This window comes from Anser brachyrhynchus, assembly GCF_964034855.1.
Source record: "Anser brachyrhynchus genome assembly, chromosome: 1".
Taxonomy (NCBI): Eukaryota; Metazoa; Chordata; class Aves; order Anseriformes; family Anatidae; genus Anser; species Anser brachyrhynchus.
The window spans coordinates 151,854,720-151,877,323 of NC_137694.1; the positions used below are offsets into that span (position 1 = coordinate 151,854,720).

Below are 22,604 nucleotides of genomic sequence, written 5' to 3' on the forward strand. Positions count from 1 at the left end.
ATACCCATGTACTAAAAGTGCCTGAAAACGTTCCCAGGCTCTGGCTGCTGGACCAGGGAACAGACCATGTTTTTGCTTATAAATTCCCTCACTCTCTGAAACTAGGTGGCTGCCTGAAAATGTGCCTGTTGGAAATCATCCCAGGAATATTTGAACTCCCAAGCTGGCTTTGGAAATTTTTTGAACGAGTGTTAGATGGCATTGTCCAAAAGTGTGCCAGGACAAGCTCTGACAGTTTTGGGAATGCCTATATTAGGAAAAGAGCTGAATAAGAACAGATCTGTGGAAGAAAGCATCTGGTGCTAAGGATTGCATCCAAACTGACCTTCACAATCTGTATTTCAGAGGGTTTTACTGTTGTTTTACTGTTGTTCAACTCTAGTTTGCTCTTGTGACCATTAGCAATCAAAGTGCATTAGATGCCCTCTGAGACTGCTTCTGCAGGTTTATTTTTATCTGAAAGGAATTCATTTTGCACATTCCAAACTTGATGTGAACCAAAGAGCAGGAAGTAGGAACTACTGGGGGATTTACTTCAAAAGTGCATCCTGATCTTAACTATGATGTTACCACAGATATACCTACAACTGTGTCCCAAAGTCTGAGAACATTCTCAAACACAGTTTAATTTACCTTTTCACAAAGTTCAATTGCACATAAAAATTGTGTGAGGCTTTGGCAGGCTAAGTGGAATTTGGATTTTAAATTTTATGCTAAAATTGAGTAAATCTCTGATTGTTTTCAAGTGCTTAAAATAAATTTGGGAAACTTTGCAAGTGGACACAAAATGCACAAAATGCACAACTGCTGCATAGACGGTGTTCGTGAGATGTTTTAAATTAGGCTTGTTAGTGTATATGAGAAGGGAAAAGAAAAAGAGAAAGCAAGACAGTGAGTCTGTGAATATTCAAGGGAAAGGCTTAAGCAGGATGTCTTCTTATAGATTAGAAAAATCTTCACAGGAAATTTATAGCCAAAATTTCCAGTCCTGACTAAAGCAAGCAATGTTTGGCACTCTGTATCTGTAGGTCATGAGCTTTAATTACACCACATTATCTTTCATTGTAAGATCTGGACAGCAGTTGCCTGTAGGTTGGAATCCAAGCTGATAAGGGGCTTTCTATCACTACACAGTACATCAGGCGTAGTTTGTAAGGAATCGATAGTCATCTGCTGTACCAACGTGCCTATTCTAGTTGAAGTTGCCTCCAGGGAACAGATACCAGAAACTTTACATTTAGAACACTTAAAAAGGAAAGATTCCTGGTAAATGTGATGGCATAAGTAGTATTTAAAAACGAGCTGTGTTATATAGTACCTAAATCATTTTATAGTCCCACTGCTATTTTAGTATGCTAGTAGGATATCTGAACCACTTGCTCTTGACTTGTACCTTGTCTGTAATGATGTTATGCATAATGCAGCAAAAGGAATCCTTCATTCTTAAGCAGGGGAACAGAAGTGCTTTTTATAACTCATCTCTCATGGATCAAAGCAAACCTCAAACTTGCCTTATCATGTAAGGGAGGTTAGCGTCCTTGAGCTTTACTGTTACAGTTACACATGCTTATCCCACAGTTTTTGCTATGTTTGTGTTAACTGAAATTACACATGCTTATAGATCCCACAGGCTTGATTTCAGCTGTTAGATATTTGACGTGTCTATTAAAAACATATTTTCAGGGCTTACTGTGAAATGTATGCAGAACTGATCAAAAATGTGTAGATATTTACGTTGAGATAAGTCTGGCTAAACAAAAAAAATAATAATGGGGGAAAAAGACAAAAAAGAAGAAATATCCCAATAACTAGAATATATTTTTTGTGTGTACACTATTTATATTTTTATTTTCCCTGCTAATATTTGTGCTTTCTATATTTGTAAAATATAGGTTAGAAACAGTATAGATGTGAAGGCTTGTATTTGGGAAATGAATCCTTATTGTGGTATATGGTTAAAAATAATGATGTATTTTGTTGCTTACTACAGTACGTTTCTATTTGAAGGATTTTGTACTTTCTTTGTACATTATGTATGAGATGCACAGATCATATAAGTGACAGGGTAACTACTTTTTAGTGCTAATCAACCCCATAAATGCTGTTTAAAAACAAACAGACAAAAGCCAAAGTAATTTTTGACCTCAATGTCTTTTAGTGGTGATCTAGTACATTATGTGTCTGGACTGCATTGCTTGCCTCATTTAGATCTCAGGGTTTTTAGGGCAATGTGCATGTTCCATCTGGGTTTTGTGTCTTGCTGAGCAGTTTGACAGTTTCTACTAAATCATAGTAATTAGGACAGCAAAAACAGTTGGTGTCTTTGAGGGAAAAAAAAAGGAAAAAAAAAAGAGTCCCATGAAGCTTCTCCCATGGAATGGTCAACATATGCTTTCTTAACTGAACAGAGCCATAATAGCAAAGAAACTTCTTATTCCTAGTCATTCACTTACCCCTTTCCATCAAATCTATATTATGTTTTTGTTGTAGAAAAACAGTTTAACTAGTTGGGTGGTTGTACTGCTATTGGCTTCCTAGCTTTCCAGCCTGCAGCCTTTATTTTTTGCAAAATCAGGACTACTTCAAAAGAATTCTCATTTTCCGGAAAATAAATAAATAAATAAATAAAACAGCCTTAGAAAGGATACTAGAAATCCACTCAGGGCATATTTATGTGTTCAGCTACAATCTACTTTTATCTGTTGTTTTTTTTGTAAACTAGAAAGGTATGAGCCAGTTCTCATCCCAAAACCAAGTAGCTACATGTGAAACTCAGGTAGAATTATAGTAATAAATCATTGCTTGCTTTAAAAAAAAAAAACAACATGGGTCTCATTGCTCAAATAATTCCAGTGCTGGAGGTGGCATTGTCCCCTCTGGAAGCGGACCCACAGACAGTAGCAGTACTCAAGTGACTACATAGAAATTCCCTGTAACTGAGTGCTTATTAGTAAGCATACTGTGCTGTTACCAGCTTTCTATCAAGTTACAGGCCTCTTCCTCAGTGTCCATATCTCTGGGTATGGAAGCCTAACCAGAAGTATTCTTGTCTTCCATACGGCTTAGGAAAGAATCAGAAGGTGCATACATCAGCACTGATATTAAATATTTGCCTAACATTGCCAAAAGTAGTGATAAAAAGAAAATCTTTACTACAATTGAAAATTATACTGCCAATAAGCAGCTTTGTTTATAACAGTAAACCAATATTTATCTTAACAGGGTATGCTGCCTTTATTTATTTATTTATTTTATTTTATTTCTTTATTTTATTTTTTTAATATCAGAGAGTCAGGGGTTACTAATGGAACAGAGTAAGTTATACTTATATGTAATAAAATAGCTCAGATCTCAGTTCATTCTGTCTGTGGACAGCCTATTCTTTCCTCTTTCTAGTTGACTGTACTGGGGTTCTGAGCCTGTGAGCAAAAATATTTTCAAAATAGCTTCTATTCTAGTCTGTTTTAACATTCAACTACACTAGCTTTCCTCTGAATGTTAACTATGTACAAAGAGGAATACTCCTTATATGGTTGTGTTCTGGCATCGTTGATACCACCGTGAAATTTATTGTTAACTGAACACAGCCAAGGTTTCACTTTCAATTCCCTCCTCCACTCATGTATCTCATCTCCCCACCCCCTGCAACAAATAAACAAAACCTTTCAAGTTTTCACTTTTTTTTTTTTTTTTTTTAAGTCCACTTAATATGCTTGGGCTGGCATAAACATTGGGATGCCATGAACATGGAACTGGTTAAGGAAAATGTCTTGTCTGACATTAATTCAAGATAGTGTGTAATTTAGGTCAAATGTTTGCAGAATTCACGATATAGAAATGGTATTATCAAAAGCAGTTGCTCCCATGTGTGTAAAGGAGCAGGAGAAGACACATAACTGTTCATCCAAGGTTCATATATTACATCTGTGAAATACATGTACTGCAGTCTGAGTAGATCTGTGATCTAGATGCTTCACCTGGAGATTGTTCATTTATACAGTCCTTCAAGATGACGAAAAAACACCACCACCAACAAAAACCTTGGTGTGTGTGTATGAATATGGATGTGAATAAATAAAGAGATTATTTTACAAGCTACTCACAACATATTCAAAAAGATTAGACATCCTCTCTTCAAAACAAAAGAAGAAAATGAAATAAAAAATCAATAAACAAACCTGTTTTAATAATTTTCCCACCACATTTCGACAAAGAAGTTGTGTATGTTAATGCAGAAAATAAATTACAATGTAGAATCATAGAATCATAGAATGGTTTGGGTTGGAAGGAAACTTAAAGATCATCTAATTCCAACCCCCTTGCCATGTATCTGCTTTTGCCAACACACTCAGCTCTTTCACATATAAAATTCACATATAAAATTCTCTCCCTTACAAAACATGTACTACCCATACACTGCTCCACTATTGAGTCATTTTCTCCTCTAGCCAAGCAGTAAAGAGATTCCTCAGTTCTGTTTTTAAACATTTGAGGGGTGCTTAATGTTACATTTTTATTACTTAGATAAGCAGGTTCAATAATTCAAGATTTATCAGTACTTTACAATATATTGGATCCAAAGACTTTGGAGCAGGTTCAGGTAGAGTGTTGGCACTCATGATACCTGTGGTCTTGAATCTTTCAGACTTTGTCTGTAAAGTAATTGAAGAGTTCTAAAGAGAAACATGAACTTTATTGAATTTAGGCTTTTCTGCTATGCTGGTTATGAATTACAGCAACTTCAGTGTCAATTAGGCCCAAATAAATCAAGTTCTTGATGGATTTCATGGGGTGTCTCTTCAGGAATTACTGTCTTGCCCTGGTCTGATAAGAAATATCCTTTCTCCCCTCTTCCTCCTTGCCAAGGATAAATGTCAAAAAAGTTCTAAGCTTTTATACCTGTATATGTGTAGCATGAAATTGCTCTCATCTTTACATTATTAATATTATTAACTTCTGTGGGACTACTTGCATCAGGAGGGTGAACTAGATTTGACTATGTAAATGTATAGTGTATGTTATATAAGATACCCAGATGCCATATTTATTTTATTTTATTTTATTTTATTTTATTTTATTTTATTTTATTTTATTTTATTTTATTTTATTTTATTTTATTTTATTTTATTTTATTTTATTTTATTTTATTTTATTTTATTTTACATGAAGTGTTTTACTCTATATTTCAGCTTGTTTTTGTCTGAAAATCAGTTAGAGCAGGAATAGTGTGCATTGTCTCTATAGCAATTGTTATTGTCACTTCCTCACCTTTCCAACTTTAAAAATTACAAAAATCTATTGTAAAAGATTAGGTGCCATCATTGTCTTTGTTGCGTTTACAGGTATTTATTTTGTGAAAGATGTATGTTGTGAATCTGCTGTCATTTGTTTCAGATAAACTCTTGTCACTCATCTTAAATGGAACATTGTTGGGCCCATAATTTAATTTGTTGACTTGAGCATGAAGTCATTCTTGATGAACCAAGTTGCTAGTGCATATGTGCAAGTGACTTTGCTGCAACTTAACAATCACATTTATTTCAGATGAAACATGGGGGAGAATATAAGGAGAAAGTTATGCTATACAATATAATCTTTTGTCTTAAAAGTTACTCATTTTTTAATTTGCAACTTCATGAGTCATGAGCGATTGAAGTGAAGTGAATGAAATAAGGCTGTGGCCTGATGATATTAAGGGATCCTTAATATGGACCTGATCCAGGGCTTATTCTAGTCATTTGGAATTTTTCCATGAATCATGAATTTAAAGTTGATCTGGCCCTCCATCAGGAATCTTTTATTTCCCCAATTAGTACCAAGGCTTGAAATTTGCCATGTACAGAAGGACAACACAATGTCTAAGAACTACAAATAACCCATTAAAACCTTCACAGTAGGCCTTAGGTGGGAAGGAAGTGATGCAGAGGTCTTTTGTTGGACTAGTGTAAACGATGAATTGCTGTAAGGATGAACCTATGAATCTTCATCTGATTTACCCTTTCTTCCCATGTTTTTCTACAGTTTTTTGGTAACTTTATCATTTTGTTAGTTGCAAAAGAAAATTATTATTATTTTTTTCCCACTGTTTTAAGATAAATGCATTGTTTATTTATCTCATGTTTTGGAACCTCTGTATTGAAATCCTAGTAACAAAAGTTATTACGATAGTGAACAGCATGTTGTGGTGGGTTCTCATACTAAACCCAGTCTGTATCCCAAAGTCCTTTCTGCAGCATTCTGATTTATTGTTATAAAACTTTATAATTATTTCTAGTCCTGTTGATTAAAAAACAAACAAACTTCTTCTCCATAAAGGCAAAATATGATTCACAAATGCATGTCAAAAAGAACCATAATGTTAAATGAGACACAATGAAAGATGATTCCATGCTGTCTCAAGACTCAAGAAATTATCTCCAAACATTTATACTTGATAGTCATATTTACCACAAGTTGGCTTCTTGCGTAAACTGACATTTAGTATCTTGTTGTAGCCTAAAAGAAACTACTTTTTAAGTAGTTCCTTCTTTTTAAGAAGGTAAAATCAAGACAGAACCTCATAAACCTTTAGCACAGCAAAACTAGTTTTAAACTATTTTTTCTCCTCTCCCTCAATCCTTTAGCAACTCAGCTTTTACACTATTCAAGAAGATTTCTTTTGTGAATGGCTTAGATTTGTCTATTAGCATGAGAATGCTCCCTCCTTGCATAATGTTAAATTCACCATCTAAGGAAGCCCAGTCATTGTATGTCTTGCAAAAATACCAAAATATGTACAAGTAGTGCTTTAATTTGGTGTGAACTGGTCTTTTAGAACATTTTCGAAAGAAAAATGGAGAGAAAAAAAGTTTTTTTTTCTTTTTAATTTTATTTCTGTTGCTGTTCACACAAAAGTAAAGGTAATTGACCTGTACATCATAGAACTCCAGCATCATCAGAGTATGCAGTAAACATGCTGATACTGTTGTAAGTATTGTTAAATTGAAAATGAAAATGAATAACTTAGTATGTTCTTGCTTTTCTCCTGCAAGATGTTTTAGCTTCTTTAATAGAGTGATGAAAAAGATGAAGTTTATATAGAATGTAATGTTGTTAAGGCAAAAAAAAAAATGTTTTTATTGTCTTACTAAGGAAAAAAATGCTCCCATCTGTGGGAAAGAAATGAGATTTTCTAATAGGGAAGGACCTCTTCCCAGTGCCTCCCCAAAAATCAGAAATGTTAGTGCAATAATAGACCTCAGAAAGAAATGGATTTTTAGAGTGACTGACATTGAATAAGTTAGTCCATCTGCCCACTGATTCACAGGGTTGGGACTCTGGATTCAGTTTTCCAATTGCAGAATTAAGAGAGATATAAAGTTTTGCTTATATATTTGGTATGTTAAATTAATCTAACCATAGGAAGGTCAGCACTAGACCTAGACCCTGTATATCTCAAATTAATACATAAATGGTACAGAGCTCTGGCTTTTCTCCAGGAATATATTGTCACAAGAGTCATATTTCTGCTCTCCTTGCTTTACAGTTATTACAGGCTGGAGCAAGGGGGAGACACGCTAAAATCCCCTTCTCGTGCTGGGTGATGAATTCCACAGAAAAAAACATTGCAATGGCAGTTTTCACAGACCCTCACGTCAGCAGTGAATGTCCTTATTTGTCAGCTCACATGTGGTGGGCAGCTCACATGTGGTGGGCAGTGTGAGGAGGGATGGGGTGATCTGGGGGCTCTGTGGTCCCCAGCCCTCTCTGTCCAGCCCCCAGCCTGCACCCACTGTCTTCCTGGCTGGGATGAGAGCAGCACATCTCTGTCACTAAGTCCCACTGTGGAACCTACAGGTATGAAATGAATTGTCTTTAAGATGATCATCTTATTTAGTCTTTTCTTACCATACTCTTATGGAGTTTTGTGGGGGAATTGCTACTGGCTTCTTTCATTTGTTCTTTCCTGGTCTTTCACTTTCCTTTTTGTGCACACAGTGTTTTCCTCTTTCCTTTCCTATTGATTGTCAGCTTCTCCACTTCTTCCCCTTTCTCTTTTGGCTTTCACAACATCACTCTCCTTATCTTACTCTCTCTTTCCTTCCTCCTTGTACTTTCCTTCTTTCCTTGCAATGCTTTTTCTTAGGCCCTATAAAAGGTTTCCTGGTTAAAACATCATCTATGATCTTAGCTTCTAACATGAGTTTTATTACAACTGGGTTTGTTTCAATTTTCCATAGGTTTGATATAAAGAAATGATTGTATTCTGAAAAGACCGTGTGAGTAGTTACAGGTTGAAGGACATTCTTAGGGGGAAAAAAAAAAAAAAAAAAAAAGAAGGATTAAATACCTCCAGTAACTCACAATGGAAAGAAAGGGGAATTGTGGGGGTAGAAAACCAGCTGTGCTGACAGGCTGTCTGAGGAATTCTGCTGTCCCCTAAAGCAGACACTAACACTGTGAAGATTACAGCTACCCTGCTTGCAATGTCCTTCCCTATAGGAAGTGCTCAAAATGAAACAGAGTATCTGAACTTTGAATACAACTGCAGAGAAGCATAAACTGGCAATCAAATCCAGCTATAAAAACATGACATGATCTATACATAATACACTTGAACTCTAGCATATTGGATGCTTTTTATTATAGTTATTAAGAGGAGTCCATGAGATCTGAAAAACAGCCTGATCCTAAAGGGAAAAGAAAATGACACTCTTTATTTGAAACCATTACTTACTGTACCACTTTGGAGGGCTTAACTGCATTGTCTAGCATGCATCATCTTGGCACTCTACTTTTTCATGGGGGAATTCGGTTCTGTAATTCACTATTTTCAGTGCTTACTGGAGTTACATGCTTTATAGAGGGGAACACAATAAGGACTTCTGTGCTTCACATACTTAGTAATAAGCATATGGAATAAATTACCAGGGAAAAAAACAATTTGAAAGAATACAAATGGGTCAAGTTTGTTTCTGCGGAAAGAAGATACTGAGTCTTGTAATCCAACAACAGAAAGCTTAGGACAGAGACAAACTGGAAATGGGCAGGTAAGAGCAGACAGCGCTTTCTTAATCTTGTAGCTGTATGAATTTAAAGCTCTTATATGTGCTTTTCATATAAAACATCACATTTGTGGGCATAATTACTTAGCTTTACTTTAATATATCATCTTCAAATTCTTTAACCTCAGTGTTCTGAGTCTACAATCATTTCCCAATTAATCACTGTAAATTGCCTGACAGCCTTTAACAGCCACAGTGATGAAGCGAGAATGAATCTATACATTCAATTCCAAGGGACAGGTTTCAAAACCCCTTACTCTACTTTTAACAGAGGAAGGCAATAAAGATGGCGTGACAATTTGCTAAGACACCATTTCTGTACTGTTACTAAAATGTTAACTTTTGTAGCCAGAAAATATCTCAGCTGCCTACAGGAAACATTGGGAGCTCTCATGACTTATGGGGAAAAGACACAAAATAAGAAGCATGCTTTGCTCTTCTGTGGGAGGAAGATGAGTGACTGGGCCTAAGGAAGTGTCTTAGGTAAAATTTAGTAGGAAGTGCTGATGGAAAGAGGCTAGTGTTGTTAGAGGAAAATACCAATGCCTTGGTGAATCTCATTGTGAGTAGAAGACTCAAAAGATTTGTTACCTCTTAATAAATCTGGGATGACAAAATACTCTGGTGCAATGATTTCCAGGAAAACAGAAGAAAGAGAAGCTGAATTCAACAGAGCACTATGTGCAGTAAATCAGTCCACCCACACATTAATTCAAATACTCTTTGTACTGTCTTACTGCTTAGATGGGATATAAATGTTGTGCAAGCTTGAACTTAGCTCTTTCTATAGGTTTGATTTTCATCCAGTGTGTGTGCTTCTGGAAGACTTTTAGGCCATTAAGAAACATGATAAGGGCTCCGTGATAAAAATACTGTAGTACTTGGTCAGGCATTTTTGTCAGCATGGGAAAGAGTAGTGTTACTACGAAGGCTCTTTCTACCTAACATCATATAATGGAAGAGATTGAGACTGCCTTTCTGGAAGAGAAACTAAACCAACAAAATACATATTTCTCTTCCAAACCCTGAGCAATCAAATGACCTCACAGACTTCAACTACTTGTTGAAAAAACTGTATTTCCTACAAAAGGAAAGCTTGTTTTTGGAGGTTTTGTCAGTAATGCAAATGTCATACCCTTTCCTAGTTTTCAAATAGTTATTGTCTCATTTTTAATTAAGATGAAGAAAGAATGTGGTAGCTAACATACCCGAACTTAAAAATGTTAGGTGTCTAAAACCTGTAATAAATAATTTTCATAGCAATAAGGTTAAAAAGCTACAACTATGAAATGCAATTATTATATGGCATGTTAGTTTGGATCCCACTTGTGATTATCATTCTTCAGTTGGTTTGTTTTCTAAAATTATGTAAGGATACAGCTTATTCATATGGGAAATCACATTTTAAAATATGGAGAAATTTAACTTTTCTGACATTTAGAGTGAGATTTTTTTCAAAGCTGTCCCACGGGCTTTGAAGATGCAGGGAGCCCTGTTCAAATCTCATAACAGAGACCAAAAAAGCCAGCTTAAAGTCAGTGTTAGAAAAAACTATAGGTCAAATTCCTTCTTTAAGAAAATTGCCCAATGCTATCAATAGAATATTACTCTGTTTCTGGAGCAAAGAATTTGTTTCAATATGTGCCAGATGTTACAAAAATATTTAAAGAAGTTATTCTCTTTGCATGGGTTACAAAGTCAGCCAGACCCTTGGCAATCACTATGTTTCTGCTACCTGCCTACACACATGCCAAGCAATTCTCTCAGCTAGTGCTGCTTACTGAAAAATGGTTCTTTCACACAAATGCCCAATACCACAAGCTTCTTTGATGCCCCTGTCTGCTTTTACTGGATATTCATTTCATTGCCCTTCAGAATTTTAAGATACCAAGCATCTTCTGTTTTGCTGATCCTAAAGCTTTGGATGCTGTTACCATGTAATTATCCTTCATGCAAAACATCCTGTCACAAAAGTAAATAAGGAAACAGAAAAACACTAAATATAGACACAAATGCTACAGACATTTTAGAATCAGATGAACTGTGAAACAAAGTACATGCATACACGTGCTATCCTTATCTGTATCAGAATGTAAAATAATCCTTTGTCTATGAGAAAAGACAACAACAACAAAAAACAGAATCTGTTAACAACTGATCTGTTGCTCAGCTAGCTATAAAGAAATCATTAACCTATTATGATGCACACATGCTGTTCCACCTTGCAGGAAGATGTTTCAATTTTAGTTTTTGACAAAGATTTCAAGAAAGACAGCATGCTCAACAGGAAGAAAATCAGCAGAGAGTGATGTAGAGCTCTGTGATTTTTTTGGAAGGATGGTTAAAGGGGTCTTTAAAGCAGCTGAATAAAGTGTCACAGAAAGAAATAGTCTCATAGAAGACCCTGAATATATCTGGGGGAGAACGTTAGCACCCTTAAGAATGTTGGGAGGCATGTTTGAGAATGCTAGGCCAGTGACGCTACATGAGGAAGGCTGTTTCATCCCAGAGTATCCTTTTCCTATTCCTGGAAAAGCTTAAGGCAGCTAAAGGTATATATCACAGCCCTCTGTCCTGTGCCAGGCAGCTATCATTCAAGGCTGTCTTCTCTACCTTATTGCCAAAGCACTTTATTTTCTTAAACTCCTGTTTGTCCCACCTGCTCTTTTCTAGTTAGATTGACCCTTTTGTTGTGTTTGTAGATGGTACAAAACTGGGAGGGGTGGCTAATCAGGTGGTTGGGCTGCTATTCAGGAGTATTTTAACAGGCTGTACTGTTGGTCAGAATGGGACCTCATGGAATTCAACAAAAGGAAAAGTCAAAGTCCTTCATCTGGGAAAGAATAACCAATCCCAGTCATCAGCATGAGTTTTTGTCTGGAAAACAGCTCTTCAGAGAAGGATCAGGAGGTCCTGGAGGATACCAAGTTGAACGTAAGCCAGCCATGTGCCTTGTCACAAAGGAAGTCAGCAGCATCCTGGGCTGCACAAGGAAGAGTTGCCAGCGTGTTGAAGAAGCAGAGGTGATCCTTCCCCTCTACTCAGCACTGGTGAGGCCACAGCTGGTGTACTGTGTCTAGTTCTGGGTCCCGCAGTACAAGAGAGACATACTGGACATCCTGGAGAGAGTCCAGTGAAACACCATGAAGATGATTAAAGGATTGGAGCATATCTGCTGTGAGGAAAGACTAAGAGAACTGAGACTGTCCAGCCTATAGACAAGAAGGCTCAGGAGAATGCATGATATAACTGAAGGAAGGGTGTAAAGAAGATGGAGACAGGCTCTTTTCAGTGGTGTCTGTTCAGTGGACAAGAGACACAATCTGAAATACATGAAATTATGCTTGGCCATAAAGAAACGCTTTATTATTATTATTATTATTATTATTATTATTATTATTATTATTTTATTATTATTTTCTGTGAAGATGGTTGAGTGCTAGAAAAGAATTCCAGGGATGTTGCAGAATTTTCGTTCTTGGAACTATTTCAAACCCAGCTGGACATGGCCCTGAGCTACCTGCTCTAGGAGACCTTGCTTGAGCAGTGGTGTTGGACTAAATGATCTTGAGAGGTTCCTTCCATGCTGTGATTCTCTTATTCTGTTATTGTAAAACTTTTCTTAGGTTAATGTTGAGTTTATACAACACAAAAATAAAACAATCCAAGAAAAAAATGTTTGGCTTCAGTATTTTTGACTTAAATTCAGAATGAAAATAGAAAATGAAGTGTCCTAGTTTTATCTGGGATTGAGTTAATTTTCTTCATAGTGGCTAGTATGGTGCTGTGTTTAGGATTTAGGATTAAAATAATGCTGAAAACTCACTGATATTTTAGTTGTTGCAGAGCAGTGCTTGCACAGAGCTAAGGACTTTTCAGCTTCTTGTGCAGCCAGCGAGGAAGCTGGGGGTACACTGGAAGCTGTGAGGGAACAGAACCTGGGCAGGTGAACCAAACTTGCCAAAGGGATATTCTGTACCATATGGCATCGTGCTGAACAATAAGGCTGGGGGGAGTTGGCTGGGGGGGGCTGTCCTTTCTCAGGGACTCTCTGAGCATCGGTCAGCTGGTGGAGAGCAATTGTGTCGTGAATCACTTGCTTTGTGTATTCTTTTTTTTTTTTTTTTTTTCTGTGTGTGTTGTGTTTTCCCTCCCCCCTTATCTTTCCTATTAAACCATCTTTATCTCATCCCTTGAGTTTTACATTTTTTCTCCTGACTGTTTTCCCAGTCCCATTGTGTTTGGTGTGGGCAGACAGTGAATGAATGGCTGTATGGCACTTAGCTGTCTGCTGGGTTAAACCACAACATGGAGAAAGAATAGGTGATATATGGAGGTTTTCATTTGTGGGTAATGTGTGAAAAGAGTTGTCTGAAACATGGAAATGGTAGCTGTGGATTTCCCTAGTACAGTAAGAAGCAGAGCTCTATTCATTTAAAAATTCTGAAATTAAACTTACATGAATCTCTACCATATTTCTTTTGAATATCAGAGAAGTATTTTACATGTATAACTTCCACAGAGAAAACAGACAAAAGAGGATTGATTTTGTCAACTGTTTTTAGGACAACTGAAATAATTCCTCAGTTTCTAAAGTCAAGCTACATGGATGAAAAGGATGTTGTACAAATTTGATTTTTCCCCCCACTATAGTTCAGTATTTCAGAAATAATGCAAGATTAATATGGTCCTTAATATAGTTTATAAGAAGTGTCAGGTTATCTGATGTGAGCCATTCAGTGATGCACAGATGCTGCCACTGCAGAGTACCAATTGATCAGAACTTGGGAAAATAGAGAAATAAACCAATATCTTAAAAGTGTACATGATTCAAACTAAAGTGAAATGAGTGCATAACCTGACAGAACCTCTGGAGCACAACTAGAGAAGGATAAAAGTCACTGATAACCTGCGAACTAGTGCAGCAGAGCGTCTGCAGACAGTTATATTTCTGGCTTAGGATCACTCTATGTCATCTCAGACAGATAGCTGGCTGTGAAGCTAGGGGAAGTAGAAAGAGCACACACTATTCAAAATGTATTTTTATTCAACAGAATATAAGTGATGAAAAAAAACAACAAAAGCAAACAAACAAAACCAAAACACTCAAAAAAAGCTTATTTTAAGCCTTAAATTTTTAACTATAAGGCAAGAGAATGTACTTGGTAAAACCGAGGGTTTGGTTGTGAGCTAAACTGACTTGGTGTGTGAATTAACTGTATGAATAAATAGCAATCTGGAAAATGAACTGTTTGAAACCGTATGATTACAAAATAGCATGTTGATTCAGAAGCTACGTATGGTAGCTTTAAAAAGATGTCAAGCTTTCATTCTCAAGAAAAGACATGAAAGGGAATTGAAGCAATTTACTAAGGGTAAGGAAATTCTCAATAAACTCCAGAATAGAGCTAAAAGAGCTCAAATAGTCCGTGGTTCTTGTCAGTAGAGAACTCCATTCACCTGAAGATAGAGGCTAAGGAAAGCAGGTCATAATGTTCAGTGCAAATATGATCAAGTATGCGTACTTGTTAGTCATGGTACTAAGTGTATACACTTTGCATATATAGAGGTGTGAAAGAACTAAATGATTTTATGAGCAGATAACATTTTTTACTACCTACAATTGGAAAAAATATTCTGGTAATGTTGACTGATTCAAAATCTTTCACTAAGCTTGATTGCTAGCAGTGTTTTTGCACGGGTCATTAGAAAAAAAAAAAAAGTATGCTTATTTGCATGGCCAACCCTTCCTTAAGGAGACACTGTTTTTTTTTTTTTCTGACTGCCTTTCCAATTATGCTTTACATCTTATCTGTCTCACCAAAATACGTTGTAAGAAATGTTGGTGTCAAAATAGCTATTAAGTATGATGTTTTAATAGAAGGGAAAAGATCTAAAAGTATGAGAAAGAATAAGGAACTTTGGAAACATGCAGAGTGTAGACCAAGGCTATAGGAATGAAAATAAAATAATAATAAGTAAAAAATAATAAATCTGTGCAATAGATTTTCTCTCTTTCGTGGGAGGAGTAGGCATAGAAAAGACTAGAGATAAGCCTTTGTATGAGAGCTGTCTCAAAGACATTTGTTCTGAAACACAAGAGTGGCAGCAAAGATGTTTTTGGAATAGTGAACCATGGAAGATAATGTATGCCTAGTTTGGCTGCTAACAATCTGAGAGTGCTCTGGTGGAAAGGTGTCTAAACACATAAAAATATCTTAATAAAGAGTATAAGAAACTAAAAGTCTCATTTCTGAAATAGAGAATAAAAGAATAAACTGTTGATTAACATATGTAAGAGAAGGTCTGATACAATTCTTTGAGATCTTGTGCAAAAAGGAGAAACATGAGAATTCTTCCTCTTAATGAGCTATCACTAAAACTGTTTGTCAATATGCTCAGATGAAGAAAGATGCTTTGATCTTGGTCCACTGGGATAAAAGACAGAGTGTCTTTTTTAATGGGAATTCAGTGTAAGTGAACATAACCCAATTACTGGAATTGTCAGGTAAAGAACACAGTATTGTTGAAGAGATTTATTTATTTTTAACTACATACGTATGATTTCTAAATTGAATACTAATCTGGAAGAGAAGTCACATTGCAAATGCATGCTCTAGAGAATTTTGTGTAAAAGGACAGCAGAGGTAGATTATGTACATGTCAGTCTGTTATAAAAATAAATCTATTTGGTCTTCCATGAAATATGGAATACAATTACTAGAAATATTGCTAGGGATGAGACAAGCTAAAGCAACTCTTTAAGTAATAGGGCATGGAAAACAGCACATTTGTAGAATCACATGTCAATTGAAAAGTAATGCCTGAAAGAGAAAGGATTTTTTTGGGGGGAGGTTATTCAGTGGTGATTTCTAAAATACTCAAGTAAAGAAAACATATTATTATTATTATTATTATTATTATATGTTGAGAGAATAATTAAAATTTTATAGGGAAGGAACAAGGATGCTCTACATCTCTGAATCATGTTGCCTAGGCTAATGCAGATTGTTAAGGTATGGTGTCACATAGCAACATTTATATCTCTGTCCTAAGGGAAGTTCTTTTGTTTTCTTTTGGGATGTAGGAACAATAAGCAAGAGAATGGACTGTATGCCATCCTTGCGAGACACAGGACATAATTCCTTATACAGCCTTCTCGATCTATTGGCTGTTCTCAGCAGTCTGACTGGATAGTAGGACATTTCCCTGTCTTCTGTGCTGGATTGCCTGCCCTGCTGCACAGGATTAAACTCTCTAATATACATTTCAGTATCAGGCAGACTCCTTTGCATTCTGATTATCTTTTTAAATATCTCACAGTTCTTTTGGAGTCTCAAACAGTTGTTGGTTCTGAGGCGTACTTGTGCAAGACAGAGATCTAGGACAAGACAAGCAAAATGACTTGATCTAATGGCAGATTTGAAAATGTGCTCTCAAACCAATACAAACCAATACAGCTCTCACTTTGTGAGCCAAAAAAAGTACCCAGGATCCTAAATAAAAGGTTGCTTCTGTGAACCAACCTTATGTAAGACTGGCACCACTAGAGAATAAATCAATGCAGGTTAATTAATTTCCAGCAGAAATACGTTATACCTAACATAGCAATATCTAACACAGGAGTACTATTTAGTGATTGGAAGCAGAATGATTGCAGAGAAACGTGAGCAGAGAAAGCTTGCAGTTTGTGCTGCTGCATGCATGTTTGAATTTGTAGTCACTCCTCTGTGGTCAGAAAAATAAGGTGCCTGTAGGAGCTGGACTCAGAACTTGTTTGTTCCTGTTGCATTATAGCACCAATCAAAGCAAACATGGACTGTGTCACCTGATGATATTTTGTTTAAGAGAAAATCAGAACCAAATAAGGCCCTTCAGGAGAGTACTTTTAGGATACAAGACCCTCTGAGCAGAAAATCCCTTATACTTTGAGTTTGTGTAGTGTTTAGTAAGGTACGACCCTGATCTCTAAATAGTGCCGCTGTAGCTTTCATCTCAATGAACAATGTCTCCCTCTATCCCCCTCCCCCTCCCCCCCAAACAAACAAACAAACAAACAAACAAACAAAAAACACCCACCAAACAACAACCCCCACACAAACACCCAGGAAAATAAAAAATAAAGAGTTTTTGGTACTAACATAGAGGCAAGCTTCACCATTGTCATTTTATGTCGTAGATCATTAATCTGATCACAGAGATTCATGTGGTTAAATAATATTATTTTTTAAAAATTATTTTTAGGAAAAGGTAATATCTTAACAAAATTCTGTAGAGTTCAAATGGGTCATCTCCTATAGTCCTTAATCTGAAAAAGGATATTTCTTATATTTTCTGTAAATTTTCATGTGTAACAATGACAACATTGTTTGCCTGCTTTTCCTATGTAATCAGTGTCTTCAGCCAAAAGATATTAAAAATGGAAGTAAAGAATATGATCAGCGTCTTGAAGAACTTTCCATACTCTTTGAGTGGAAGATTTAACTCACAGCATTCTGTAATTTTTGCCTGATATATTTATCTGAGTACACGTTGGTTATGATAATAAGTTTAGGTATCGTAAATTAAGTTTCAGAAAAGGAGAAGTTATTGAAATTGAAACCTAGCTTTTCTTAAGTGTAAAGCACTCTTTTCAAAAGTGGCTTCCAAAATCTCAGCATTCTAAAAAGTTAGGGAATATTCCTCCTGAACTATTTGAATGCAATGCTTGTGAGCTTCACTTGTGTTAAATGTATTTTATTATGGCAGAATGATGTACTGGGACAGTATTGTTAAACACTTGCTTTTGGCTTATGAAGCCAATCCTTTTATTCTCACTCTACGGAGAGTGTGCATAGAGAGTGCTCCAAGGAAACTGTCAGCTCCTCAGTCAGGGCCACATCTAGAGTCTCTTTCTAGGGATTTACATCTCTCTCCATAGACCGTAGAGCTGAGGCTCTTGAGGATAAAGTTAGCTTGTTTTAAAACTTGTTCTGTCCTTATAAAGCCTTAAAATAGTCTTTCAGTACAAATTCAGATTATTTGATTGTTGAAAATGATTTTTTCTTTCTCTTTTTCTGGTCCCATACAGTCAATCTCTGATTATATATATATGTATATGTATGTATGTATATATGTATATATATGTATATATGTGTATATATATGTGTATATATATGTATACATATCTATATATATGTATCTATAAAGACATATGTTTATTATTACTTATATTAGATGTTATTTATACACCACTCCCCCCCAACTTTGAAAACATTTTTTTGCATCACAGGTTTGTACAGCAATCTAAGTGATGAAAATTTATTATTTGCTCTTAAGAATCTAAAAATGTACATAAAATCTTAAGGCAAACGTACAACTTTTAATTCATTACATACTATAAAATTCTGTCTGTCAAGTATCCAAAAAAAAAAAGAAAATTTGGCCAATACTTCATGTAGAACAATAGCTGAAGAACATTATCTTATTTTTAAAAGCCAACTAATCTCTATGTAAGTTAATACAGCATTGAAAACTTAATATTGATGAGTAACTACAACATGCTTTTTGTCCCATGATACTTTCTTACATTGTGCTCTGGAAAAGGAGTTGTTTGGATAGCTCTCTCTTTATAGTAGTGAATATTTACTTCTCAAAAAGCACGAATACTGGTAACTGGTGTTTTTCAGTTGTTCTGGTTCTGTTAAAAAGCAGAACAGGAGTTGTAATCCTTGAAATTTAATAAAAATTAAAGATTTGCTTCCACATAAGTAAATGACAGTCAGGTTGAAAGGAGAAAAAGCAGTTATTGCAGACAATTTTTTCTTCAGAAAGTTTGCAGAAATATCAATAATACCATATATATAAGATAAGAAAAAATATTTTTATAAAGACAAAGAATATTTTCTACTGAAGAACAAAAAACACCTAAGGGCATGGAAGATATTCAAATAGAGAGAGGGTAAGTCAGAGTGCAAACTTAGCACACTATCCTCTATGCTCTACGTTATGTGTACTTTCCTAGGTATGTGGACAGGAGCGAAAAATAATGCTTTAAGTTATGAAGTACTAGGAAGAGATGATTAGGCCCAAAAGATCATTAAAAAAAAAAAAAGATCAGAAGGTTAACATTTTTGGGTCATGTGGTTTCTGATTACAGTATTTGAACCCTATTTTACTAAAATACAACAAGTTATGACTCTTGCAGAAAATTATAGAAGCATATTGAATGAAATATGTTCTTAAGAAAACAAATATGCCTTCTTTTTTATTTTGTCTATGTTAAATATTTCTGAGGTCACACTTGATCAGATGAAGTTGAAATTAAAGTTATGCACTTAAAAGCTGTTCATCTTTATGGAACTTAAGCCTAAATAGTATATAAATCCTTTTCCCAAAAGAAAGAAGACTAAATCTGTAATGCAATAGACTTTTAATTTTTGTATTTATTTATTTATTATTATTTTTTTGAGCCACAGGTTGCTCTTGTAGTTGAGATTAAAATGAACCATAGGAATTACAACCAAATTTTGAACCTTTTTTTTTTAAAATATATATTAAGAAACAAAACTCCTGACATTATAAGTGTGAGTTTTAGTTCCAAAAATGAAGCTCGCAAAAAGGTATTTCTGGTCAATTTTAATAAAGTGAATGAGCAGGTATATCCTAAGAAGAGAAGACATTTTTTTGGTTAATTATTATTATTATTATTTATTTTAATATTTCCATTGCTACAGTTCAGCAGCTGATGGTTTAACTTTCAAAGGTTCTGTTGTTACTTAACTCCCACCAGTAGCTCCCACTGATTTTCACTTACTGTGGGAGTTACCTGTCTAAGTATGGATTTGACAAAAGGTATTTGAGAACTTTAACTTTGACCTGGCAATGGCAGAGAGATGATTCTGAGCATTTACAAAGAAGCCATCTCTGTCTGTCTGTCTGTCTGTCTCTCTTTTTCCTGAGGAAAAAAACCACTCTCCCCTTTTAGTTTTCTACTGCTATTCACTTGAACTGGCTTGAGCTTCTCTGTAACTTCTGCTACCAGAAAAGTTAAATAAGAAATGAATCCTTTGATCATCTGTTTCTTAAATGGAGCATACTTCTATTCTTACATGGTTAGATATTTAAAAGAGAAGTGCAGAAATATCTTATGTGAAGAAAATCAAATAAGTTACGGAGGGGAAGACTGCATTAGTCCTGAAAGAGGCAGATAACTACTGATCATAAAGCAGTAGAAAAGCTGTCAGTGAATCTTGAGTGCACAGGTTGGGGAGCAGACCACACCTAATTTTTCCGTCCTGCACTTCACTGTGTCAACTAAAGGCATTTCTTACCTAAGGAATATTCTCTTCATCCGTGACCTCCCTGCCATGATCCTGGAGTCTTTTTCTCTTTAATGAATCCTTCTGAACATGGCACACACCAAACATAACCTATCCAAGAACATTAAATGGATCTCATTATCTCCTTAATGCTTTGTTTTGACTTATAATGACAGGACAGATTTTTGTCTTCTCCAAAAAAAAAAAATCAAACTTTTACTATGCATAAAAAATATTCCGCAACAAAATGTTGCAGTTGGGAGGGATGATCTGAAGTCCTTTTCTGGTAGTTTCTTCATCCATTTCTTCTTTTCTAGGAAATATACACAGAGTATATTTTACATTTTCTTTTCCTAATACACAGTTTTACATTATTGTTGAGATGGAAAAAACATGGAAACAAAGATGTTGGAAATTTTGCGACAAACTAAGTAGACATAGTTCTGTTGTTAATTATAGTTATTATTTAAAATTAATTTGCTATATTCTTTATTACTATTGTTAGAAATCAGAATTTTAGATAACCTTTACACCTTACTTAATTTTTAAGTTACTATTTTTTTCATGTAAAATTCACTCTTTTTTATTGTATTATTGAATATATATATGGGATAATTCTGACATTTATTTGATGGGGTTAATTCAAGTAATAGAAGAATGTTAATATTTTAAAACAGATCTCTGGACAACTAATTTATATTAAAATTTATGACAAGCTGGAGGTGGCTTTGTTTTCCTCTGTATTTGTCCAAGTATCAGTAACAAATGACCTGACTGAATGAATCACAGCAATGTCAGCTATGCACTTTTATTTTTAACTGTGCAATCTGTTGTGATTTGTGGACTGACTTGTAGAAATACATCTTGTCATGTAGGAAAAATTTCTTTGTCACATGGCCAGTATTCACCTGCAGACTTTTCCTGAACATGTCAAAACACTGCAGGCACCACATTACAGTATGTGTACTACAATTAAAAATACCTCCCAGAGGAGCAGGAGCAAGGTAATGACATTAAAATGGATTTGCTTGTTCTATTCTCTTCTCTCGTTGTTTAGAGATCAAGTTGCTTAAACTTAAAATAATTTATGCAAACATCTATGTGTTATTTATATCTTTACTTTCTGTTTCATAATTTTAAGATTTCCCAGACAGTGGTAGGATCTTCCCAGCAGGGAGGAAGATGTGGTCAATACTTCCCTGAATGTTCAACCCTGCTTCAGGGAGTGGAGTCCAGCACATTTTTGAGGAACTGTGGGAAGGAGATAGCATGATGCTGGATGAAATTGCAGAGTTCAGGTAATGCAAATGTCTTCCTGAGGCAGAATCTTCTTGAATATAGTTACATTTTAAACAAGATTATTGGATGGCTGCAAGCTGTTTCTTATTTTAAAGGTAACATAGAAATTTGCTCTAAGACAATAACAAAATAAGATTTGCCCAAAGAGTTGTGTGGCTATTTGGTATCTTGGACTTATAAAATTAAATACAGTTCAATTAGGTACCACTATTCTTACATATGAATGTAGCACCCACGTGCAGTCTAGGAGCACTAGGAGCGTCAGATGTTTTGGTGTTCTTTTAGCTTTTTTTTTTTTTTAGTGTTTTTGAAATAGAAATTAGAAAAGAAAATAAAGTTTTATATTAAAAATTTTACATCTAATGAAATACATACTTCAGATGTAAGATTTCAAGCTTCAAATGAGGGAAGAGGAGAGTGGATATTTGCAGTAGAATGAATAGAGAACAAGTAGCTCTTATCAGCTACTGACATATTGCTTTCCCTTAAACATTCTGTAAATACTTTCATTCATGTCTGGACCTGACATGCAATATATTATCTTTTGCTTAATTAGCAGTATTTTCAGTCTCCTCTCTTCTTTTCTTGCAGTGAAAGTTCATTTTTAAATTTTATGAGATGTCAGACTTCCTCTAACAGTGTGAAAAAACAGCTTGAAGGTTCTAAGTAAAAGGTTTTAGGCCATGATTGACACAGTATAGTAGGTCATATGCTCCCCTGACAAGCAGTAAATTCTGAGCTATACTACAAAATACAGGTGTTTCTAAGAAAGGTTCTGACTAGATAATTTGTGAGCATCAGCCTATATATCAAGTGTAACAGAATGTAAATGGATTTTTGAGAATCTTATTTTGCTGGATGTGCCCAGGAAAAAGAGGTTGCTATGTGTGTGATAATGAATTATATCTAACCAATGGAAATGGGATTACAGATTACACTGATGAAAAGCACACCCATCACT

The 22,604-nt window shown here is 35.3% G+C and overlaps 2 long non-coding RNA genes across 2 annotated transcripts in view; one reads left to right on the forward strand and one right to left on the reverse strand.

Annotated features, from left to right (window-relative positions):
- Nucleotides 1-22,604, reverse strand: part of LOC308188115 — a 437,773-nt gene that overhangs the window by 74,158 nt on the left and 341,011 nt on the right. The window lies entirely within an intron of this gene.
- Nucleotides 535-22,604, forward strand: part of LOC308184596 — a 58,423-nt gene continuing 36,353 nt past the window's right edge. The window contains exons 1-2 of the long non-coding RNA XR_013942716.1: nt 535-7,836; nt 21,486-21,642. This is a non-coding gene — a long non-coding RNA (uncharacterized lncRNA). The remainder of the gene's footprint in view (nt 7,837-21,485; nt 21,643-22,604) is intronic.